The sequence below is a fragment of the Herpailurus yagouaroundi genome, unplaced genomic scaffold (genome assembly GCF_014898765.1).
Source record: "Herpailurus yagouaroundi ecotype Mexico unplaced genomic scaffold, PumYag 159, whole genome shotgun sequence".
NCBI classification, from domain to species: domain Eukaryota; kingdom Metazoa; phylum Chordata; class Mammalia; order Carnivora; family Felidae; genus Herpailurus; species Herpailurus yagouaroundi.
In genome coordinates this window covers 62,055,487-62,080,580 of record NW_024412400.1, presented here as the reverse complement: position 1 = coordinate 62,080,580, position 25,094 = coordinate 62,055,487, and the positions used below count along the sequence as shown (strand labels likewise).

At 36.7% G+C, this 25,094-nt stretch overlaps 1 long non-coding RNA gene across 1 annotated transcript in view; it reads right to left on the bottom strand.

The window, feature by feature from the left end:
* The window catches only part of LOC121033960 (uncharacterized), a 234,824-nt gene that overhangs the window by 63,194 nt on the left and 146,536 nt on the right, over nucleotides 1–25,094 (bottom strand). The window lies entirely within an intron of this gene.

Below are 25,094 nucleotides of genomic sequence, written 5' to 3'. Positions count from 1 at the left end.
GATTTTTCATTCTCCCTTCCAGCTTAGCATGGTACCTCTTTCCTAATCCATCTTTTCAGATTCATTGTAATCATATGTTCATAGCCCTAGATTCTCCAATGTACCGTGAACTCCTCAGTAGCACAGGTTTGTTTTTTAGAGAATGACTCAGTCCAAAGTACAGGTACAAATGAAATGAAAATGAAAATGTAGATGAAGGTAGGTGATGAAAACAAGCTAGGATAATACAAAATAAAGAAGGTAGGATATAGCAGGTAATGAATATCTGACTTCCACTTAGGTTTACTCTTCAGTCAAACTTCTAAAGGTTACAATTGCCTTAAGAGGGGGTTGTAAGAGATGACAGGATTTCCTATGACAAAACAGAGCAACAAGTTGAAAGCTCTGGCCTCGAATTAACATCTAGAAAGTAGATTAAATCTGTTGTAATAGACTGCTAAAATTTAACCAGCTTTTCCTACCACTATCATTTAGCATTTAAAGTGTCCATAATTAGAAACACTGAAAGAAAACTGCATTTGAGAATGAACAAAAGCTTTAAACTTGTGAATGATGTGAATCTGCAGCATTCTATTCTTTTTACCAGAGAAAGCAACATTAATGGCAATCAACACAACAAAAAATATCTGTCCCCAGGTATCATACAGAAATCCACAGAATCTTTACTAACAAGCAAGACTGACAGGTACTTCCACCAATAGAAAGGTACCTGTATATCACAGGAGAGTCCTTTAAGATCATGAGACTTAGTCTCTTACATCAAGAGTAATCATTTAAATTCAATAAAAAAAATCATAGTACATTAACATTTCAAAAAGCCATTTGTGAATAATATGCCTCTAGAATTTATTATTTTTATTATTATTTTTTTTGCTCCAGAGTCTAGAGATATTTAAAAATGAATTTTTTAGTTGAACTCTAGGAACGTCAGATCTCAGAAACAACAGACCAAGAAATTCTAATTAGCTGTGATGAACGTTGATTATAGAGCACGGATATAACAATGATTACAGAAGAAAAAAAAAAGAGGTGATGCATCAGTCCCACGTATCAAGTATGGTTGTGTAATTAGAGAAATTTAATCACAGCAGGCATATGTGATGTATTTGTATTTGTGCCAGTTTGTGGATTCACAGGCAGAACTTCCTCAGAAAATACAAAAGGAATAAAAGCATTCCTATTTTATAAGCTTTCCTTCTAAACCATTTATTTCATGAAGGTCTTTTTTTTTTTTTTTTGTTCTTTTTTCTATTTCTTCCCCATACACCCCACAGAAAAACCATTTCTTTTTCAGCAAAATACTCCATACTATTACCTTATTCAGTTGTTCTTTTCTGAATGTTCCCAGCTCATTAGGATTAATAGAAGATATGCATATGTTCATAAGGAAAAATAGGCCCTGTTTATCTGAAACATTTAGTTTTAAAGATATGGTGCCTCAACTGAGTTTCAGAAGGAAACAGAATAGACCCACTGAGTCTAAAGATGAAGCCATGAGCAGTACTCTCAGGTTCTGTGACATCAGCCAGAGCTTTGCTGGCTCATGAATAAGTTCCAACATATAAGAAATCACTTGGCCAGGTGAACTATCACAGAAGATTCAGTGACCTGTTAGAAGGTCACAAGGTTTATCTTGAACAAGAGTCTGTCTTGCAGCTTGTTGCTTTTTGATTTCCTGATTAAGTGATGGATGAGAAGAAGAGGTCACCTAGGCAGTACAGAACCAAAACCAAAGCAAGACAAACACAAAAATGCTGTTCTTGCAATATATTTGTAAAAGGTATTTGAGTGATCACTGGTGAAGCTGGATTAAACTGTATAGTTTAACACTATGACAGTGTATCTGTGTTTGCCCTGAAAACTCTGCTTAAGTACAGCAGTCTCCCCTTATCGGTGGGGGATATGTTGCATGACCCCCAGTGGATGCCTGGAACCATGAATAGTACCAAACCCTACACTATGTATACTATGTTTTTTCCTCTGCATACATACCTATGATAAAGTTTAATTTATAAATTTGGCACAGTAAGATAGTAACAACAATAACTGATAATAAAGTAGAATAATTATAACTATATGCTATAATAAAAGTTATGTGAATGTTGCCTTTCTCTCACTCTTTCTCTCTCTCTTTCTCAAAATATCTTATTGTGCTGTACTCACCCTTCTCCTGATAATGTGAGACGATAAGACTCCTACATGATGAGATGGAGTGAGGTGAATGACATAGGCATTGTGATGTAATGTTAGGTTACTCTTGAACTTCTGATACTATGTCAGAAAAAGGATCACCTGCTTCCCAACCATAGTTGACTGTGGGTAACTGAAACCAAGGGAGGCAAAACTGTGGATAAGGGGGACCACTTTATAACAAAATAGAGAAATAGAATGAATCGTTTGAAGTTCACACACACACACACACACACACACACACACACACACTTTCTGCAGTTTCTTTAACATTTGTATATAATTTTTCCAGACTCAACCTAATACAATGCAAATATATTCACCCATATTATAACCTTGTTTAAAATATTCAGAAGTTCATCATCATGCATTTCAACTGCAGAAAAGTTTCTCTTTGATAGAAAATGATTTTTTGTATAAACATATTATTAAAATGGGAAGAAAATGTACCCTATTTTTACCTGAATCTAAGAAAGATCTCTGTATATCAAAACAGATATGCCAAGTCCTTTTCATGACTTAAGAAATTAGATGTCATCCTTCCTCCCGTCAACACACGCGTAAACCGTATGTATTTGATTAAAAACTTCAGTACATGATGTGGTTGTTCAAATGCTTGCTGAGAAAAGGAAACTGTCCCAATACATGAATGAAGCAGGCACTGGTTGTAAATGATCTGTTTATACTGTGTAAATGGTGGGCAAGGGTAAGATTGTTGACAAGAAGAGATTAGGCCTGAGTGTTGTCCTTTCCTACGGTAAGAGAAACTGTGCATTTCATATGAAATCTCTCAATCTTTAAATCCATATAAACAATTTATATGGACCAAACAAGAATTCTTTGGGTTGACTTGACCTACCAGCTACCGGTTTGCAAACTCTTCTTCTGTACTATGGCTGCTGAAAGGATCATCAAGTAGAAGGTGAACCTCTGTAGCCAGAGGCTGCTAGAGCTCAACCGGACAGACTAGAACCCCACCTCCAATGGCCTCATAAGAAAATATGTGTGTGGTGTGGCATACTTCAAACTAAATTAAGCCAAGTCAATAACTTGGACGAGCGAAGAGTACAGGGAGATTGTGGAGGAGAGGAGAATTACCCAGAGAAAGGTGTCAAGGGAAAGCTGGTGGTTACAGAAAACACTGGTCAGTCGAGGGTCCCAACGAAAACTGACTCACCACAGACAACCAGCTATCAAGTGTTAATCACAGAGGAGGACACAATAAATTTCCATGAACAGTACTAAGAACGAATGAACTCTGGCATTATTTATGCCACAGTGAAAATTTTTAAGCCAGTGGTTTAGGCTTCTTAAAATTATATATACCAGGATGGGCCCCAGAAAAAGGGTCTGAAGGAACATAAACCTATGTGAAGAATGTAACTGCCACAGCAAATGCATATTTTGTTAGCTGATAAATTAGCACAGGGACAAACAAGGCTCATAATGTAAGCATTGACATAAATTACTGTGCAGTAACATGGCAATTGAAATGTGTAAGAGACTCCTCTGTTAATCTACAATTACCCACTTTACTGGTATCCTCTGGATGTTTAAATATGAGGAAGAAGATTAAAACCCTCAGTTTTATCTTGATGTCCTTTAGCAATCTCAGCTTAGGCTATAGGAATATGGCATACATACAGGAAAAGTGGCACAGAGACTTCCATACCACCTGTAGACCCAACCATTAAATGTGAAGAACATCCTTTCAATAACTTGAGAGCTTTTCTTGACCAGAATTTCACCGCCTTGACAGTCTGAGAGTGCTGAAAAGGACTGCTTAATGAGGGAGGGATGCTCAAAAGCAGGTTGAGCATGAGGTCACCAGTACGACGGATTGGGCAGAGTTACTCTCTTCTACTTGGGAGACAAGCAAGGGCAAAAATAACACCATGGCCATCTCCAAAGTAAGAGAAAATGAGACTGTTTTCTGAAAGAATCTGCTATTTAGGTAGTGGAGAAGAAGTGAGTACTTGGACTGGGAAGCAAGGTCAAGCTAATAAAAGCAGTAAGTAGAAATTGTCACTCTGCCTAAAAATAGCACCCTGATTTCAAACCAAATCAAGGGTAAATTCTCGGACTACCTCACAAAGCCTGAACTGCAAAGGAAGGAAGAAAAAAATCAGATTCCCCATGGCTCTTGAGTTAGTTTTAGTTTTCTTCCACAGACACAGCATAAACACAGGTTTTAATAATAAATGGTATTCAAAGCACTGTTTGTAAAAAGATTCGTACTTTCTTCACAATAATCCTGGAAGGGTATTATGATCTAGATACAGGCATACCTCATGTTTATTGCTCTTCACTTTATTGCTCTTTCCAGATATTACATTGTGTACAAATTGAAGATTTGTGGCAACCCTGTATGGAGCAAGCCTACCAGAGTCATCTTTCCAACAGCATTTGCTCGCTTTGTGTCTCTGTGTCACATTTTGGTTAATTCTCACAGTATTTAAAGCTTTTCATCACTATTAGCTTTGTTATGGTGATCTGTGTTCCGCAATCTCTGATCACCATTGTAACGGTTTGGGGGTACCATGAACCACACCCATATAAAATAGCGAACTTAATAAATATCATGTGTGTTTTCACATCCACACTGACCAGTCAATCCCCCATCCGTCTCCCTCTGCTCAGACCTCCCTATTCCCTGAGATACAACAATATTGAAAGTAGGCTAGTTAACAGCCTTTCAATGGCCCCTAAGTGTTCAAGTAAAAGGAAGAGTTGCATGTCTCTCACTTGAAATCAGAAGTTAGAAACAATTGAGCTTAGTGAGGAACACACGTCGAAAGCTAAGACAGGCTGAAAACTAGGTAGGCCTCTTGCACCAAACAGTTAGTAAAGTTGTGAATGCAAAGGAAAAGTTCTCAAAGGAAATTAAACGTGCTACTTCAGTGAATACACAATGTTAAAAAGCAAAACAGCCTTATTGCTGATATGGAGAAAGTTCGAGTGGTCTAGATCAAAGATTAAACCAGCCACAAGATTCCCTAAAACCAAAGCCTAATCCAGAGCAGGCTTTAGCACTCTTTAATACTGTAAAGGTTGAGAGAAGTGAGGAAGCTATAGGAGCAAAGCTGGAAGGGTCAGTTCGTGAGGTTTATGGAAAGAAGGAGTCTTCATAACATAAAAATGCAAGGTGACACAGCAAGTGCTGATGTAGAAGCTGCAGCAAATTATCCAGATCTGGCTAAGCTAAGTAATGAAGGTGGCTACACTAAACAGATTTTCAATGAGATGAAAAAGCCTTCTATTGGAAGGAAGTGCAATCAAGGACTATCATAGCTGAAAAGAAGTCAACACCTGGCTTTAAAAGCTTCAAAGGACAGGCTCTTTTGTTAGGGGTAATGCAGCTGGTGGCTTTAAATTGAATCCTCATTACCATCCTGAAGATCCTAAACCTTTAAGAATTAGCTAAATCTACTCTGCCTGTGCTCCATACAAGGAACAAGGAAGCCTGGATTACAGTGCATTAATTTAACAGCATGGTTTACTGGATATTTTAAGCCCGTCATTGAGACCTACTGCTCAGGAGGGGAAAAAAAAAGATTACTTTCAAAATATTACTGTTCATTGACAATGTACCTGGCCACCAAGAGCTCTGATGGTGATGTTTAACAAGATTGATGTTGTTGTCATGCCTGCTAACACAACATCCATTCTGCAACCCATAGATCAAGAAATAATTTCAACAGGCATTAAGGAGGGCACTTTTTGGGATGAGCGCTGGGTGTCTTATGTACGAGATGAATCACTGGGTTCTACTCCTGAAACCAAGACTACACTGTATGTTAACTAACTTGAAAATATTTAAAAAAAAAGAAGTAATTTCAACTTTCAAGTATTATTTCTTAAGAAATATATTCCATAAGACTATAGCTGCCATAGACAGTGATCCTTCTGGTGGATCCAGGCAAAGTAAATCAAATACATTTTGGAAAGGATTCGCCATTCTAGATATTATTATGAAAATTCAGGATTCATGAGAAGAGGTCAAATTATCAGAATGAACAGTAATGTGGAAGAAGTGGATTTTAACCCTCATGGATGACTTTGAGGGGCTCAAAACTTCAGTGGAGGAAGTAACTGCATATGTGTTTTAAGTAGCAAGAGAATTAGAAGTGGAGACTGAAGATGGGACTGAATTGCTGCAATCTTGTGATAAAACTTGAATAAATGAGAAGTTGCTTCTTATAGATTAGCAAAGAAAGTAGTTTCGTGGGATGGAAACTACCCCTGGTGAAGATGCCATGAAGACTGTAGAAATGACAACAAAGGATTTAGAATATTACATAAACTTAGTTGACAAAGCATCAGTTTAAGAAGATTGACTCCAATTTTGAAAGAAGTTCTGTGGATAAAATGGTATCCAACACAGCATCTCTTGCTATAGAGAAATCGTGCATGAAAGGATCAATCAGTGAGGTAATATTCATTGCTGTTTTATTGTAATAAATTGCCACAGCCACCCGACCCTTCAGCAGCTGATACCCTGACCAGTCAGCAGCCATCAACAACTGAGGCAAGACCCTCCACCAGAATAAAGATTATGACTTGCTAACAGCCCAGATGATGATTAACATTTTTTAGCAATAAAGTATTTTTAAGTTTATTTATTTATTTTAGAGAAACGGAGAAAGGGGGAGGGGCAGAGAGGAAGGGGCAGAGAGAGGAGAGAGAATCCCAGGCAGATTCCACACGGACAGCAGGGCTTGATCCCATGAACTGTGAGATCATGATCTGAACTGAAATCAAGAGTCAGACATTTCACTGAGTCACCCGGGTGCCCCACCTATAAATTATTTTTAATTAAGGTATGTACAAGTTTTTTTTTTTTTTTTTAGAAATAATGCTATTGCACACTTAATATACTACAGTATAGTGTAAAAATAACTTTTATATGCACTAGGAAATCAAAAAAATTCATGTGACTTGCTTTACTGTGGTATTTTCTTTATTGAAATGTTCTGGAAACAAACTTGCAATATCTCCAAGGTATGCCTGCATTCCGAAACAAAACATTAAGTTCAGTGAAGTCACTACAGTCACCTAGCTGGTAGCAGAAAAGTCAGGATTAAAGCCCAATAGGTTTTCAGACACTTAATGTAATAATATTTTAATGGCACTCAGATTTCTGTGCTCTCTCTGTATATATACATTCTTTCAGTGTTATTCCAACTGTTATGTTTTTATCTTCATCAGCCATTGTCTGATTTTTCTGATCTTGTCATCCTTGGTTACTTGTTCTCCATTCAGTCTAAGGCACCTACTACAGTATCATTCACTGATCCTGTTATTGAAGGGCAAGGTTACCGTGAACTTTTAAGACATTTGCTGGGGGGTTTGCCCAAAAGTACAGGGCAAAAGCAAAGACAACAGGAACAACAACGAGAACAAATTCTCAAAAAGAGGAAATTAAAAATGTTCTACTGCCACAGCAATAGGACTGGAGAAAAGTTGGTGTGGTGGGGGGCGAAAGGGGATTAAAACCTAGAGCTGAAAACCAGAAAAATAAAAAAGCTGAAATGTTCAAATTTGGAAAAAAACAGTGAATTTTGAAGAAGAGGAGAAAAACATGCATATGATAAGAACTAATTTCCATATGTCTCTAAAGGAGCACCAGGAAAAGGAAGCAATTTGGCAAATGTATCTTTTGTGTTTAAACATCAATTTTGATTTGTGATAGATACTTGTCTTTCAAGTATTACATTTTCCATACCTGGAAAAGATTGGGAAAATAAATTCTTTAAGCTGTTTATGAACTAAATTCTATCTGACTTTTAACATAGAGAAGAATTTCAATAATAGTAAAGATCTGTGATAAAGGGAAAAAAAAAGAGGCACTATGCTTAGTTTATTTTCTTGAAGGAGCAGTCTCTCGAAAATGTAATCAACTAGAATTTGGCATATTATAGATCACATTTAAATTGTCTTTAATAAAAAGAAGTAAATGACTTAGAATAAACTCTTAAACATGTACACACACACACAACACGAGGCTAATGACTAGAAAACAGACTTGCTTTTCTGAAGCTTGCAAAGAGAGAGGAGCTTCTCACCTTTCACCTGCAGCCTCCTCTCCCCAATGACAGAGCTGCTATTGATTATAATCCACTGTCTGGTGCCTGAAAGCCAAAATCCAAGTAATTACTGCTGGTGGTTTAACAGTTCTGTTTGGGTGAAGGGATGGAGGTAGATTGAGATAATTATCCAACAACTTATTATCTTTTAGACTGCTGGTCAACCTGTACATCTTTGAAACTAAGCATCTAAAGCTTTTAATTGCAGAGAAACTCTTGGGATAAAATATCAGCTAGTGATATGTAGGCAAATTAGTTCATTTTTATACATGTAAAAAGAATACCTGTATCCTTCCCTTCAATATCCTCCCCTCTCCAGTCACCCCAATTCCCAATGGCCATTGATACTATGAACTCACCTCCTTTGGGGTTAACTATGGCCATAAAGTTTGACTCATGAAAATATTAATGGACTTTGTATTTTCCCTTCATGCTTTTCTTCCAGTGTCTTTCTGCCTTTAGAAAGGGAAATCAAAGAATCTCCTAGTTCACCTCTTTTATCACCCTTGTGAAACATCTGTCACTTGGGAAAGTAGATTCATTCACAAATTTATCATCAGGAAATAAAAATATTTGCTGAATCACAAAATATAAGATATGCCTACACAGTTCATAGTGAATTCCCCAGTCTTGGGGGCTATTTGCTTCAGGAATTGGCATTTTAGGATCTCTATTCTCAACAATTTGAACTCCTCCCTAAAGTCACCAATTTCACTGCTGACACACACTCATGTTCTTTGTGTATTACTCTTGTATTACAGTGAATTGCTCGCAGGCTTTCAAAAAATTAGAAATAACATTGCATCTTCCTCTAGGTACTTTTTCATTTTTCTCCATTCTCTGTCTAAGCCCTCATTCCCCTTACCCATAGCATCTTTTCACGTGTCCCCAAAAGTTCCTCTTCAAATTCTCTGTAAGCTGATAGCTATTTCCATAATTTTTGGAAAAAAAATACATTCTTAAAGTCACCAAGAGCATCTTTATTGTAAGCTCAGTGGCTTTTTCTCCACACTAATTTGCCTTGAGCCATATTAGGTAAAGGAGGAAGTTTGTGAGTGGGTGCCAGGTCCTCCACGTGATACAAATACCATCTCTTTGTTTCCATCTTTTCTATCTGCAGTGCTCATTTTATTGTCGGCTTCCAGACTAACTGTCCTTAAAATACTTTTACGTATTGTCATTCTTTTGAGCCCATACTGTCAATAGCACTTCCCTCCCTGCCCCATAAATGCATCAGATCTAAACTCCCTTTGCTTGTCTCATCTGGTCCTCCATCAGTTTGTACACAGAAGTCATTTGTTGGGAGCCAACTTTGAGGAAGATTAACCTGGCAGTTTGTATGCTCCAGCTGTTCCCCATGAAGAATGAGCTTATATAGGGTATAAGAAGGGAAGTAATATCCTTTATTTGCTTTCAATTGTATTCATATTTAATCTCAAATCTCAGGTTATAACACATTAGAACTTTAATCCTTATAAAAGAAAATAAATTGTTTGGAGGGGGGAAAAGGCTTGTGACAGCTGAGGGGCTCATAATCTCATTCTGGTGAGATTATTTATTAGTTTTCCCCAGTTGCTTTATTTTTAGGAATGCACTGATGGCTATTGATGATCAGATGCAAAACTCTAAACTACTTATACATAAGTCTACGATCATCACATAGAATGTAGGGAAATGGTTACCATTATGAACTCAATTTATTTGTTAATACTTCATTAGTTTCATGTTAATATTTCTTTCTTGAAGCTTAACCCACAGAGAATTTCATTACCACTACTATTCAGGTGTCAAATCTCTTTCTAAAGCAAAACAAAGGAGAATCTTTTATAAAAGTGGATCTTTAGTTTTGCAGACAAAAGAAACTGTGAAAAAGAAGATTAAATCTTCATCAGTTTAACTCACAAAGCAGATGCATAGGGAAATAGCATTATTCACCATTTAAATTGCCTAATTAGTCTTGGGAGGTTTTTTTTTTTTTTTTTTTTTTTTTTTTCAGTCTGTCCAAGGTAAAGGAATTCTACATCCAGTTATAATAATGCTAAATTTCTAAATAGTAGATTTAGGTAAATCTTCCATTGAAAGAAATAAATCACTTCTGTGCTGAGGAAACTCTATTAAGATACCATCTGAAAGATCTATGGAGCCCTGAAGTGGAATACATACATTTTTAAAAGGATAAACATAGGCGAAAATGTCTGTCATGCTTTACAGAGAATATATCCACCCACATGTTCAAGAGCTCCCTGATTTATTCTCAAGTAACAACCTTGACTCTTTAAACATTGTTTATGATGGTCAAATTGGAACATACACAGAGTTTGAATACAAGCTATCTGCCAGTAGACTTCCTTTTGAGAATAAAACATTCTTAAAGCATCATTTACTTTCACAAACAGCATATGCTCACCATGTGGCACCATTCTTGTTAACACCAAAGTTGCAATTTGAGCTTAACAGCTTATAATAATAATAGTATGTGATGTCAAGTCCTCAGAGTCTCAGATGTCAAAGGTGATCATGAACATAAATGCAAATTCCCAAAATCTGCTCTGCTGGGAGAAAAGAGTCTTGCCAAGGCCAAAGAATCCAGTAGAAATACAAATGCATGGTCTCCGGCTTCCAATAAGCCCAGAAATTGTCTTTCCAATTTCTCTGCATCACCTTCATCTGGTTCTAATGCATATACATGTCTAGTGAATTAGTTCCCCTTGGGGGAAAATTTTGTTGTTTCAAGACCTTGAGATTTTCAATGAAGTGCCAATGATCTGATACAAATTGTTGAAAGTTTTATATTACAACTGTTCTCTTTATACGAGCCGACTGTTTACTTTTCGAACACCTTCAAACCTTCTAGCATTTCAGAATAATGTTTAAAATATGGCACTATTAAGAAACTTCAAGATTACAGCTGTGAAAACAGACCAAGTCATTATAATCAGTGAGAAAGTCCCTTAACTGGGATTTCAGAATATGAAAGGAGCCCATGCACAGAATTGGCAAGGTAAAAACCAAAGAGAGAAAAGAGAGAAAGAAAGAGGGGAAAAAATCCATCAAGCAAAGAAAGGGGGTGTTTCCATTCTTGACAGCCCACTTGAAAAAATAAAAGTAATTCAGTATTTGAGTAGAAGACATTTTATGGGGGAGGGAGGTGTAGTTACTGCATTGGCTTGAATAATGACTCTATATGTTACATCTCTTAGAGCACTTATTCTTTTTCATTTTAAATGGTTATTTACCTATCTGCTTTCTCTACTGACTGAACTCTTCAAGTGCCAGAACCATGTTGTATGTGTCCTACAAACTGAGACCTAGTATATTACAGATATTCAATATTTTTGGTTAAATCAATGAATCAGACTATAAATAATATAGAAAACACATGTTTTGCTCAGAGTAAGATGCAGAGGCAGGAAAATGATGGGTAAAGAAAAAATTATTCCATATTAGCATTGTATTAATGGAAAGAAGTGTTCAATATACATTAATATGGTATGGTAAGACGATCACGAAGAATAAGCAAATTATATAACATTTACTTAGGGAATCCTCATCTCTCAGATACAGGCTGTAGTCCAACAGTGTTTGTTTTTCCCTTGGGCACGGAACTACCTGGGTTGCAGGAATAGAGAAGACAGAAGGTAGTAGAGGATTCATGTGATTTGATTTTATAGAACAGTGCCCTGATAAGTAAGGATAATGAGACATTCAAAGGTCCTCCTGAAAGAGTATTTCAGGTAAATCCAAATGGGGTAAAAGGGAGAAATTCCAAAAAGGGGCTCAGTGGACTGCTGAATTGAGGGAAGTGATATCCTATCTCAGCTGGGCCACAGGCACTGTGTCTCAAGTCTCTTTTCCTGTCTAAGGTATCTATCAGAAATCTTCATTTCTCTCCTCAAGGTCTACAAACAATATCTACACTCTTACTTTCTCCCATCTCTTCTATCCTGAAACAGACTGTGAGATCATGACCTGACACAAAAACAAAAATTGGACACTTAACTGGCCAAGTCACCCAGCAGCAGATACTGCTCTCACTAAGGTTGCCAATGAACTCTTAATTGCCAAATCTATAAACACCTTAGCTTTCACTGTACGGAAGGTTTCTGTTGCATTTGATACTGTTGATCCCTCCTTCAATCATTATATAAAACAGCTGAGAATAATAGGCTAGTTATGAGAATTAATGTAAGTAAAGTACTTAGCACAGCTTTTGGCACATTGTATGGGCTCTAAAAATTGTTTGCTAATCTTATCATATTATTGGATTTCTTTGTTGCCTTTGTGATTCTATGTTTCCTATTAAAGGCAGGTGTCCCTCACCCAATGAATGTCCTTATCATCCACACACTCTTACTGAATAATCTTACTGGTCTTATTTCAAACCTACTGTGTTAAGATTGTCACATCCATATCTCTAGCCCAGTGCTCTACTAAAGCTTTATATGTATGTATCTAATTTCCTGATGCAGATTCCTATCTCAACTGGCAATGTGTTCTGTGGAGGTGGGTTCGGGGGGGAAAAATCACCCCCCAGTTGAGAACTGATGGTTAACTTATATATGGTTATTTGTTTCTCTCCTCAGGTGACTGAAACTTCTTGACTAGCACAATGACTATTCATCCTTATGTGCCTTGGACACACTACAGAGCCCCACATATACTGAAGCCACACATTCAACTCCACCAGTCTCAATTTAGAACATCTTACTTTAATGAGAAATCATATGTATACCCCCCTCCCAAACAGTCCCTGTACAAACTATTAAATTTAGTCCTGATTTCTTTTACAAGGAAGCATTTGGAATATTTCAATAATGAGAAAAATACATGTTAAGTGGATGGTGACTACAATTTTGAGATAAGAGCATTCTGTTAAATTTAGAAATCAGATGAAACCTTTCTTCAGAAAAGGTTTGAATAATAATACACTCTATTAAAAGAATGATTTGCTGGATTTTTTTTAATAACCCAAAGAAATAGGAACTTCTAAAAATTTCACAGCAACCTAAGTCTAAGACTTGAAAAAAATAATAAAGTGCTGGGGTTTCTATGTCTGAAGCCATCACATCTATGGCTCTATGTCAATTCATAATGGTAAATGTGCCACAGCAACAAATTTGTCATGGGAATTTTCACAGCAATAAATATCACAGTCTGGTGGCAGTAGATGGAGTTATGGATCACACCCTCACAAATCTTAGGCCTAGTTTGGGGAATGTGACACATGTAATGCACATTAGCTGAGACTTTCAAATCTTTTCATGCTTCACAAACCACACCAGATTGGCTGAATTGCAGAATATATTCACTGCCACACAGTAAATTGTCCCCTTAAGCCACACCCCAGCTGATTGCAGGAGACAAATAAGTAATATCAGACCTTCAAACCAATGTGATACACTGGGAATGAGGATGAATCTTAAAATCACTTTGATTAAAAAATATAATGTTCTCCATTGGTCAAAGGCATGAAACTATATGGAATACGATTTACTAATAACACCATCAATTAAAAGGTAAAGTATTAGAACTTCCACATTCCAGAAATGGTTTATTATTGGCCTCAAACTTAAAATCTTTCTAATTGTGCCTCTTATGAAACACCTGTCTTGTGCTTCCTTTTCTTGACTCATCCTCCCCCAACTCCTTCCCACTCCCACCAGAAAAACAAACAAACAAACAAACAAACAAACAAACAAAAACCAACTTGGTCACCTTGTCTCTTTCATTTTACAAACTTTCTTTTCCTTCCTTTGATTTTTAATTTAGCAAATATCCTATATTCTACACAACAGGCCATACACCTCAGGTGGGCCCTAAAAAAGTCAATATCATCTTACCTTTAAGGAACTAATAATCTGTTATTAAAAAACACAGAGGCACTTGAGTGGCTCAGTTGGTTAAGTGTCCAACTTTGGCTCAGGCCAAGATCTCATGGTTTGTGAGTTCAAGCCCCGAGTCAGGCTCTGTGCTGATAGCTTAGAGCCTGTTTTATATTCTGTGTCTCCCTCTCTCTCTGCCCCAGCCCTGCTCATGATCTGTCTCTTTCTGTTTCAAAAATAAATAAACATTAAAAAAAAACACCTACAAAATGATTTTAAAACCAGGTAGAATGTGAAAGTATCATAAGGGGGAAAATTAAGTGTCATAGAGGTGATATATTACAAGTAGAAATTGAGTTGGGATATGTTCAGGAAAACATCAAGGCAACTATTTTTTAACATACGTGAAAGCATAAAATATAGCGTGTGTCTCGCGGTAGGCATTCAACAAACATTTATCTTCTTTCCTCCTCTAGAGGTATTATAGGCTAAACTGTGTTCTCCTCAAATTTATATGGTGAAATTTTAATCCCCAACACCTCAAACCTGTAATGTATAGATAGGGTTTTGAAGAGGTAATTCGGGTAAAGTGAGGTCATATGGATAGGTCCTACTCTAATATTATTGATGTCTTTATAAGAATAGACTAGGATACAGACACACAAAGGAAAGACCATGAAGACACAGGGATAAGATAACCATCTACAAGCCAAGAAGAGAAGACTTCAGAAGAAATCAACCTTGTCAACAGCTTGATCTTATACCATTATCCTCAAGAACTTTGAGAAATTAAATTTCTGCTGTTTAAGCCACCCAGTTTTTTTACTTTGTTATGGCAAACTAATAGAAGGGTCAGTGAATATAGAGATAAGAGAATCCCTTAGATCTCTATTTGTAAGGAGCTGAAGCTTGGGAATTTTGATTTATTAGTCAATAGGAAGTCAAACAAGGTTTGTGAGCTGAGAATGTCCTGAAGACTTGAGTTTAGATGAAAAGATTTGGCTTTTGTGTTTGGATTGTGATGATGGGGAGATAAATTTGCAAGATAAGTTTGGGGAGTATTGGGTCATTGGATCAGCCAAAGTACAAAATAATTGGAATCTGAACGGGCTCATGATACAGAAAATGTGAATTGAAGTCAAGTGCATTTAATTTAACAACTGAATAGGGGCACCTGGGTGGCTCAGTTCGTTGAGCATCTTGACTTTGGCACAGGTCATGATCTCACAGTTTGTGAGTTTGGGCCTCATTTTGGGCTCTGTGCTGACAGCTCTGAGCCTGGAGCCTGCTTCAGATTCTGTGTGTCTCTCTTTGCCCCTCCCCAACTCGTGCTCTGTCTCTCAGAAATAAATAAAAATATTACAAAAAAAAATTAGCAAAATTACCAAAAATTAACGGAGAGCCAAGGAATAAGAAAGCTCACTGGTATCAAGTATTTAGCATGGTACAGATTTAGTGATAAATAGCACAATTTTTATAAAATTAAAAAGATGAGTATTTTGTAAATATAGAATATGTTAAAGATTTTATTCAACACATTAATTAATGAAAGAAAAACAGTAAAACACACACCCACACACTCCTAACAAGGGCAATCAGGAGTGCTGAAATTAATTTGTTAATAAATGTCAAATTGGTTAATATTATAAAGGTCAATAACATTATTTAGGTCATCTTTTCCATAGTGCACTAATCAAATATCAGTCTCTGGGACACCATTCCTTTGTACTGCTACACAGAGGATCATTTACATGACTATCAGTTTTTTAGGACTTAACTTCTATGTCTTGAGAGTTGTAAAATATCCTAGTCAACAGAAAGTCAATCAGAGGTACATACTCCTATAGAATTATATAATCCCCAGAGAGTCCCCTTAGACAATGCCCAGCACTCCACTGAGAGGAAAGATACCCTGTAATCTCTATTGCCCATTTCCAAGTCTTGCAATATTTTTTTTTTCTGACAATAAATGTAAGAGAAGCTATTTTTCATTTTAGATATGTTAAATATGCAGTGCCAAGGAAACACTCTGGGGAGAAAGTCCGGTATGCAATCAGAAGTGTGAGGCTACACACCAGCAAAGGACCAGGTTTGAATAAATTTGTCAGTTCGGCTCGATTTTTCCACATAACTCATCAGTGAGCTCATTGAATTGGGACACAACCACAGGCTGGAACTGGAGACAACTGCCAAGGACTCCATCCCTTCCCTCCTTCTTGGTTATTAATAACCTATTTTACTGTGATCCCTTGTTCTAACAAGATTAAACACCATGGTTCTGTGTTTTGACCTAGCTTCTCTTTTTTTATCCTTTTATCCCTGGTATTTATTTTTTCTTTTTGGTATCTGGACCTTGGCTTTTCTCTTCTGCTGGGCAGGATCCTTGAACCCATATTCCAGCTGATACATCTTGTAGGAAATGCTTGATTCATTCTAGACCTAACAAGAAAGAATCCAATTCTCATCTTAGTCATTTGGCTGGTGCTGTGGTGAGCCCTGCCCAAAAAGAGGGACCAGAGAAGTAGATTTGAGTCACCTGCATGAAGATGAACTTTTCCATATAAATGTCAAGATTTCCCATTTTTCCTCTAGCCTTTAACTTCTGTGGTTCACTGACAGAATCTCCTCTTTATTATGTACGTGCTGGGTATTTGCCATGCGATTTATAAATAGCTCTGGTAACCTCTAAGTAAAACAAAATGTTCATTCATTTACTCATCATTTATTTCAGTCATTCATTCATTTGTCAAAAATTACTAAATTCCTCATATGTGCTAAGCACTGCACTGGGTGCCAGAAGGTATCTAGATAAATAAAATATATCCTTGCCCTCCAAAACCTTAACCACTAAGTGCTATAAAGCAATGAATTTCTGACCTTTTCAAGTACATTTCACATCTGCAACATGTCCTCTTAGAAGCCTTGCTCATAAAGGAGCCATCTGTCAAAACAGAGTAGGCTATAACCCTGAACGGCTGGGAGTCTGAGCTGAACCCCAAAGAGATCTCCTCATGTCACATCCAACTCTCACCCTCAGGAGTTTGTTAAAGCCACACTGAAGCTAACTTCTTTCTAATCATAAATATTACCCCCAGCATTACTTCAAAAATCTTGTATTTTTACAAGGAAGTAAAGGTGATGGGTTAACTGATTTTTTTACAAAATTATTTGATTGTTTTTGTGATACACTTAATGTTATATTCAGAGAAAGTTATCAACAGCTTCTACTTCTCAGAAATTTGGCTTCATCACCATCATGTAAAATTCTCAATCCAAGTCTCCTGTTTATCTAATAATTTTGAAGAATCCTTAATAAGAGTACATTTATCCTAATTTTATAGACATTTATGTGACCAAAGTTATGTTAGACAACATCACCAAACTAACCAGGAAATTAGTACAAGATGAGAAAAGCATGGATGATTCTTCATATTTGATACCAGTTAATTAAAAGAATATAAGTTTCTTTTCAATGGAAATAACTGATGCGTTTCAATTAATATGAAGAATTGAGAAAGCCAGATCCCTTCATGGAGAGGGAAGATCCTATGACTGGTGAAGCTATGTATGAGTAATTTAAATTTTGTAAACAAGAGATCATAATCTCATTCTTTAAATCTTCAAAGGGACTAGACATAACCAGCATTTCCTTCCTAGCAGATGTATTTCTTTCAGAAATTCTTCCAATGCAAACATCTTGATGACCAAATGAAACTCCAGAGCACCAGGAGATACCTCTGTTTGAAGCATTTTTGCTTCATCTGAATGTGAGAGTAATTGTAGAATAGGTCCACTGGTGTGTTCCCCCAACATCCCACCATCCCTCCCCATCCCCTAAAGAAGCAACTACAGATAAGGTACAAACAAGGAAGTAAATAAATAGGTATCGATATAGATAGGTAGCTCTCATATATAACAGGGATTATGTAGAGTGTGTTGCATTTGGTTGTTGAATATTTTGGGATAGGCAAACAAGTGAAATTAGAAAAAAAAAAACGTTTTCAACTCAGCATGGTAAGAAAATGACAACAACAAAATAATATCACACTGAAACAAACAAATACCTTGTTCTGTAACCATATCTGATGAGGAATGCTTTCGAGAACAAACTCTGAAGAGGAAAAATACCACCCAAAGGGCCATATTTATTTTGAACAATGACCTTCTGTGTCTTTTGCTATATGTATGTTTTAACCCATACACAATTACTTATTGTTATGGATGTAACAACATAAAACCCCACATTTTCAGAATTTTATTTTTAAATTCTCTCCAAGTAATAAAGATGCATGTATGTCATTCTATCCTTTAGCACGCACAAAGAACTAGTAGGTAGCTTTGAAACATATAGGCCTATAGTAGGGGGGTGCATTTTCAAAATTTACCAAGGTCATTAATGCACCAAATGTAAATGGTCTCCCATTTATCAAATGCCCTGGGGAAATCAGGAGATAATTGAAATGATAGATGAAGAGATGAAACTCTAAGCTAATGGGCTGTATATCAATGAATCAATGTCACATTTATGAAAGGTTTTGGAAAATGATTCCTATTCTTTGCTTATTTCTAAAGTTTTAAACCTCAGGAAGGTAAGCTGTAGGAGGACAAAAAAGCGAATTAAAAAGAGACCCTATCAATCCATCAGAAACATTTCTGCTATAATTTTTCTCATGGTGGTTTGCAAATTCCTATACTAAGTTCAGCAGAACTTATCACTGTCTCCACTTTTGTATTTGTGTTGTCTCTCTTTTTCTTTCTGTGAAGTCATCAGTTCATAAATGATTTCACCTAGGAATCAATTTTCCTACTTCTTTTCCCTGACAAACTTACAGGAACTTTATATAAGGGAAGAAAAAAAAAAAGATAAGTATGCTGAATAAAGATTTAAAAATAAAAGATACTTAACAGAAGGCCATGGGGGAAGGGAAGGGGAAAAATAGTTACAAACAGAGAGGGAGGGAGGCAAACCACAAGAGACTCTTAAATACAGAGAACAAACTGAGGGTGGATGGCGGGGTGGGGGAGAGGAAAAATGGGTGATGGACATTGAGGAGGGCACTTGTTGGGATGAGTACTAGGTGTTGTATGTAAGCCAATCTGACAATAAATATTAAAATAAATAAACAAATAAACAAAAAAACAAATACATAAATAAAACTTTCAACTTGGTTAAAAATCAAGAATGCTTTATTGACAAAAAAAAGTCATTAAAATGAGTTTTGGGTGACTTAAAGTTAAACTTCCCAAGGAGAAATCTTATTTTCTAGAGTAAATTATTTAAAGTTAAGTGAGATACAGGTCTGTGGAAACGAAATGGTATTCAAAAACAGACTTTCTCTGCTCTCAAAGTGACTAAAAATTGACAAACCAAATACCGGATGAGGGGACACATATTAAAATACAAATGTAAAGTCGAACTGGTAATGAGTGACGCAAGCGTCTTCCCAAGGCAAATGGCGTTTTGTTTATTGAACAAATACATATTTTGATACCTTTCATTGATAATTTAAAAGTTGCTTGTGTTGAGTTCATGTTTCCTCCAAGTCAGTCCCAGATGCTGGTGCTCAATGTGGCTGTCAGAGATGTTCAGTGAAACAGAGAAGCACTAATGGTGGCTGTGGGCACAGGTGATCAGCGTTGGAGGGGGGTGGGGTTCAGGGGAGGAGACCTCCAGTTCTAGCACAGGGCAGTACCTTGACAGTTGTTTCCATCAGAAGCCACACAGGAAATGATCTTGCTGATGGTTTCACCAGGCCAGTGATAATTGCCCCCCTTAGGGCCTGAGCTGGGAAACACAGTCAGACAAAAAGAAGGAGACCCTTGAACTCAAAGGGAAGGAATAACAGAAAATGCCTGGAAGAAATCTCTTCATTTTGAAAAAGTTTGAATCCTAAGCTCTTTCAGAGTCTGAAATCCTGGACACAAACTCCTCACATAAATGTCCTGAAAGAACTTTAGTTGCTTATATGCACATGGTTGTTAAAATATTGCTGTTATGTATTTCCATACTGGTGGAGAAGTAGTCTCTGTCCTCCAGTCCCTGAGTGCCGCCACCCACTAGATGGCTCCCTCCATCTCCGCTGGACCTCAAGGACCTCTCCCAATCCAGATAATAAATTATTAAAGCTAGCAGTAGGGGGCCTCTAGGACCCTAGCAGCTCTGGTATCTGCTCTGAATTTGTGGCTGTCCTGTTCCATACAAGTGACAAAGAAACGTTAAATATCACCTTCGCATATATCCAACACTTCAAACAAAGTACTATGAATTTTATTGGTTTTCTTATCCCACCTTCACCATGACCACCTTCCCTTTCATACCAGTGTTCCATACACTTCACACAAAAGTATGCTTCCCCAACCCCCGCCACCATCACCTGTACCTATAATGTTACCAAAAGAGAATATTAATATCACTGTTTGGCACTGAATTCAAAGTTTCAATTATTGTCTCCAATTCCAGTGGCCCTCTCTGAGATTGGCACAGCATGAAATAAATGAAAAATGAGATGTGACTATAAAGTGATGAAACTGATTTTCACATGTGGCCTGTGGGATTTCCTTGATTACTTTTTAGTCATGCCTTGTATTAGTCAGTAGGTAAAGCTAGCCTTCTGAGCAGGAAGATTTCTTACATGGCCCAAATAAAATATGCATTCTCTTCCCCACGCTCACTAAGGTTCTTTACATAGGAAAATGTAGTGCTTATAGAGAACTCCAGAGCCTAATTAGGCCTTTTTGCACCATTAATCTGCTCTTTTAAAATATTTTGCTCTGAGAGCACAACACAGAGTTTTATCTGGCATAATAGAACGCTATCAATGTCCCTAATGGTCAGCCAACCATTTAATGACTAAAATAGCAAAACCTTAGTTGGTACACAATTTTTATGATGATGGAATTTTCAAAGGGTGCCAAACAAATTAACTGAGTGACTTGGTCATGTCACCACTGGTCTCTCACATAACTCTTCAGTCATAAGAACAAGGTGAAAGTGGCAAAAAAAAGCATTTTGCATAGACATTTCGAGAGATCCATTTACCCTGTGATTTTCTTTATTGGGATGAACCTTTTCCTTTACTTCTGCAGAGTCTAGAAACTAATGGTATGATGTTTGGGGTGTGGTTGAGAGGATACTTCCTGAAATTTTATCACTGAACTTTATTAATGGCACAAAGAAAAACAAGACAGTAGCATTTGATGCCAGAGTTTTGTTTTCTTATCTGAACAAAAACCTAGTATTCTCAGAAAGGGAAATCTACTGTTTATGCTGTTAAGCCAACCTCCTTGACATAATTTCAGCTCATGTCAATTGTCTATTTATAGTAAAAAAAAAAAAAATCAGAGAGTCAAAGGAAGAAACAGTACAGATAGCTGCTCAATCCTAGTGTTGATGTAGGCATTAATATATCCACATAGAGATGGTCAGGTAATCTTCATTAATATCATGTTGAATACCTTGCAAGTATTTTCCCTCTGTTTCACAGACAAAGAAAATAATACGAGTGTATAACACTACACACATGTTGTTTTACCAATGTGGTATTACATTGCTCATTCTCTTTTACACAATACTTCATTTTATTAACTCGATAATATTCTGTGAATATTTTCCAGTTTATCACCATTCCATAATGTTTTAAGAACTGCAAGGAAGTGTCATGATTTATATAAGAAGTTTCCTACTTTGGAGCTTAGTTTATTTCTGTTTTCAGCATTATCAATATTTCTATCAATATTCTTCTAGGTAAATATTGGTGCATATTCCTGCTTACAGTATGACTTCTTAATGCTGCAGAAAGCAATCAGACACAATTGAGACTAACCTGTTATTTGTATGCTAGTCTAAAAGTTCTGCAAAGGAAATATTGCAAGTATACTCTGCACTTGAAACTATAATAATGATTTCTGTGTTCTCTCCTCAGAGAGCTATTTCAAAGTGCCTGCCATGTGTACTCTGCATTACAAATAAATAATCACAATATTTTGCATTTTTAAAAAAGGGTCTTGATTTTTAAAATTTCAATTTAAAGCAATGCTTTAGACCGGAGATAGTCGTATTCTTTGTAAAATTTGAATCATAGATAAAGCATCTCAAATCACAGGGGAATGGTAGATTATTCAATAATTTGTGTTTGAATAAATGATAAGCAATCTTGGGGAAAATCCATTTAGAGCCTCACCTCACACCATTTACCCAAACAGATTCAAGTAGATTAGAGTTAAATATTTTTTAAAACAAGTTATTAAAAAACTGAAATTGATATTCATTAAATCTCTGAAGAGGGGGAGTTTTTAACAAGCAGAAGTTAAAAAAAATCACAAAGACAATAATCAGTGAATTGATTGAGCACAAGCTCATGACATTTTTTTAACTTTTGCATGTCACAGAAACATAGATCAAATGAAAGAACAAAGTGTAATGTTTGAAAATATATCAAAATAACATCACTATCCTCACTAAGGAGAACACAGTTATTTAGAAAATCATTAAATAGATAGATAAATTCTGTAAAGACAACTCACAAAAGTTAGCAATTCCCATATTTTAGCAAGTGCTTTAGAAACACCATTCTCACTAGAAATCAAATAACGTAAATTAATACAGTAATGATATAGAATGCTCTAATTTATAAAAGATGACAATTTAAAATATAAGGCATGCTGACAAAATTCGTGCAACAAATATTTGTTGAAGGAATGAAATACAAACATATTTTGGCAATGCCTAGGACCAAAAAAAGAAAAAAAAAAAAAAAAGGATTCTAGAAGGAAATGCACTAAAATGCCAAAGCATTTATATTAGTATGGTGGAATTATGGGTGATTATTTTTCATAGCTCTAATGTCCTTATATTACTTTCTATTTTATTAAAAATTTTTTTTGTTTATTTTTGAGAGACAGAGTGTGGGAGGGGGCAGAGAGAGAGGGGGACACAGAATCCTAAGCAGGCTCCTGGCTCAGAGCTATTAGCACAGAGCCAAGTGTTCCAGCACAGAACTTGAATTCAGGAGCCGTGAGATCATGACCTGAGCAGAATCTGGATGTTTAACTGACTGAGCCACCCAGATGCCCTAAATTAAAAAAAAATTTTTTTAATGTTTATTTATTTTTTGAGAGAGAGAGGGAGATAGAACACAAGCAGAGGAGGGGCAGAGAGAGAGGGAGACACAGAATCCGAAGCAGGCTCCAGGCTCTGATCTGTCAGCACAGAGCCTGACATGGGGCTCAAAACCACAAACCATGAGATCATGCTTGAGCCGAAGTCTGGCGCTTAACCGACTGAGCCACCCAGGTACCCCGTAGGTGCCCTGAATTTTAAATTAAATTGATTTTTTTTAAAAACAAAATTATAATTGAATAAACATATATTTTAGTCTCTTCCCTATCGTAGTTTAAACACCTTCAAGTTGTTCTGTTTAACACTGCGGTTCACTCTAATCCTGAGAATGCTCCTTATAGAAGTATGGGAAAGGCTTCTTTACAACGTATTTCTTCTACTTCTTCGGTAAATGAATCTCATGTCTTATTTGGGAGGTAGGGAAAAACAAACAAAAACTCTGGAAAGAACTCTTGGAGGGAGGTAAAGTTTGAGAGAAGCTAACATTTCTAAATATTAGAAATATTCTTGTATTAGTTTTACTTAAATGCAATTACACAATATTGTGTATTAAGTTTTACTTAAATGCAATTACCTGGAACACGTAAGCATGTAGGCTTAAGAACAGCCACGTCAAAGACCAGAGACACAAGTAGATCAATGTTCTGGGACCAATAACTGATTTGCCAGAGTTTATGGTTTGTGCAAGGTGTTTGGGGGAAATCCACATTAAATATGACAAGCAATGAGAAGCCGTTGCAAATGTGCTCAGAAGGGGAACTGTAGGAGCTCAAAAGGAACCATTTGACAGTGCCCTTACCTCCTCTCTGAGGGTGCTCTCACGTTGCTCCTTAGAAGCCCCTCTACATTCCCAGCCCTTTCCTCACAATGACTTTAAAACATAATTGATTTATATATTTTTTCCCTTGGTACTCTTCTCTCTGCCACGTAACAGCTGGTTAATCTGAACTGATGTGTCAATAAGTCTCCCCTTTCACATAACAAGCACATTTTAACAAAGGCCTTCTGGGGATAATGCCTAATTCAAGAAGGACAAAGGGATTTTTACCTGTCAGCTCCAATAAATTGAATGTGGCTTCCTAAACCTTGTGGTGAGACAAGAGCTGATACCATTTCTGGTCTCAGCAGTAAAAATTACCCTGAAGAGTAAGTTTGCCATTGGCATAAGATGGGTCAATGATGGCACATGTATAGTGTTTCCCATCTCAACTTATTCTAAAAGGAAGACAATTATTTCAGAAAATTGGAGGGGAGATCATTTGCTACACACAGCACTTCACACCATGCATGTGACTGGGCTAGTAGCACACAATAGCCACCAAACAAATATGAATTGTATATATATGGCTGCTGAAGACGAGAAAAACAAGTCAACCCCAGATATGCAAAATCCTTCACAATAAGTCAGTGGTCCCTAAAGATCCATCTCTGGACTGGTGATGATCTGTGACTGAGTGTTTGTGCTTTTTTGCACCAAAAAAAAAAAATTTTTTTTTAAATTTATTAGCTCTTCCTAAACTTACAGATTTTTAAAAAAAATTTTTTTAAAGTTTATTTATTCCAAGAGAGACAGAGAGAGAGAACCCCAAGTAGGCTCCTTGCTGCCAGCACAGAGCCCAACGTGGGGCTCGAACTCACCAAAGCATGAGATCATCATTAAGCCAAAACCAACAGATGTATAACCAACTGAGCCACCCAGGCACCCATCAGCTTAAAGATTTTTAACACCAAGATTGTGTCATTCCTTTTCTGGGCACTAAAATGATCTGTATGAAATGAAAGTAAACATAGGTGGATTTTTCCCCTTAACATACTACTGTGTTAACTCCCTCATTAAAAAGTAAAAACAGGGGCGCCTGGGTGGCGCAGTCGGTTAAG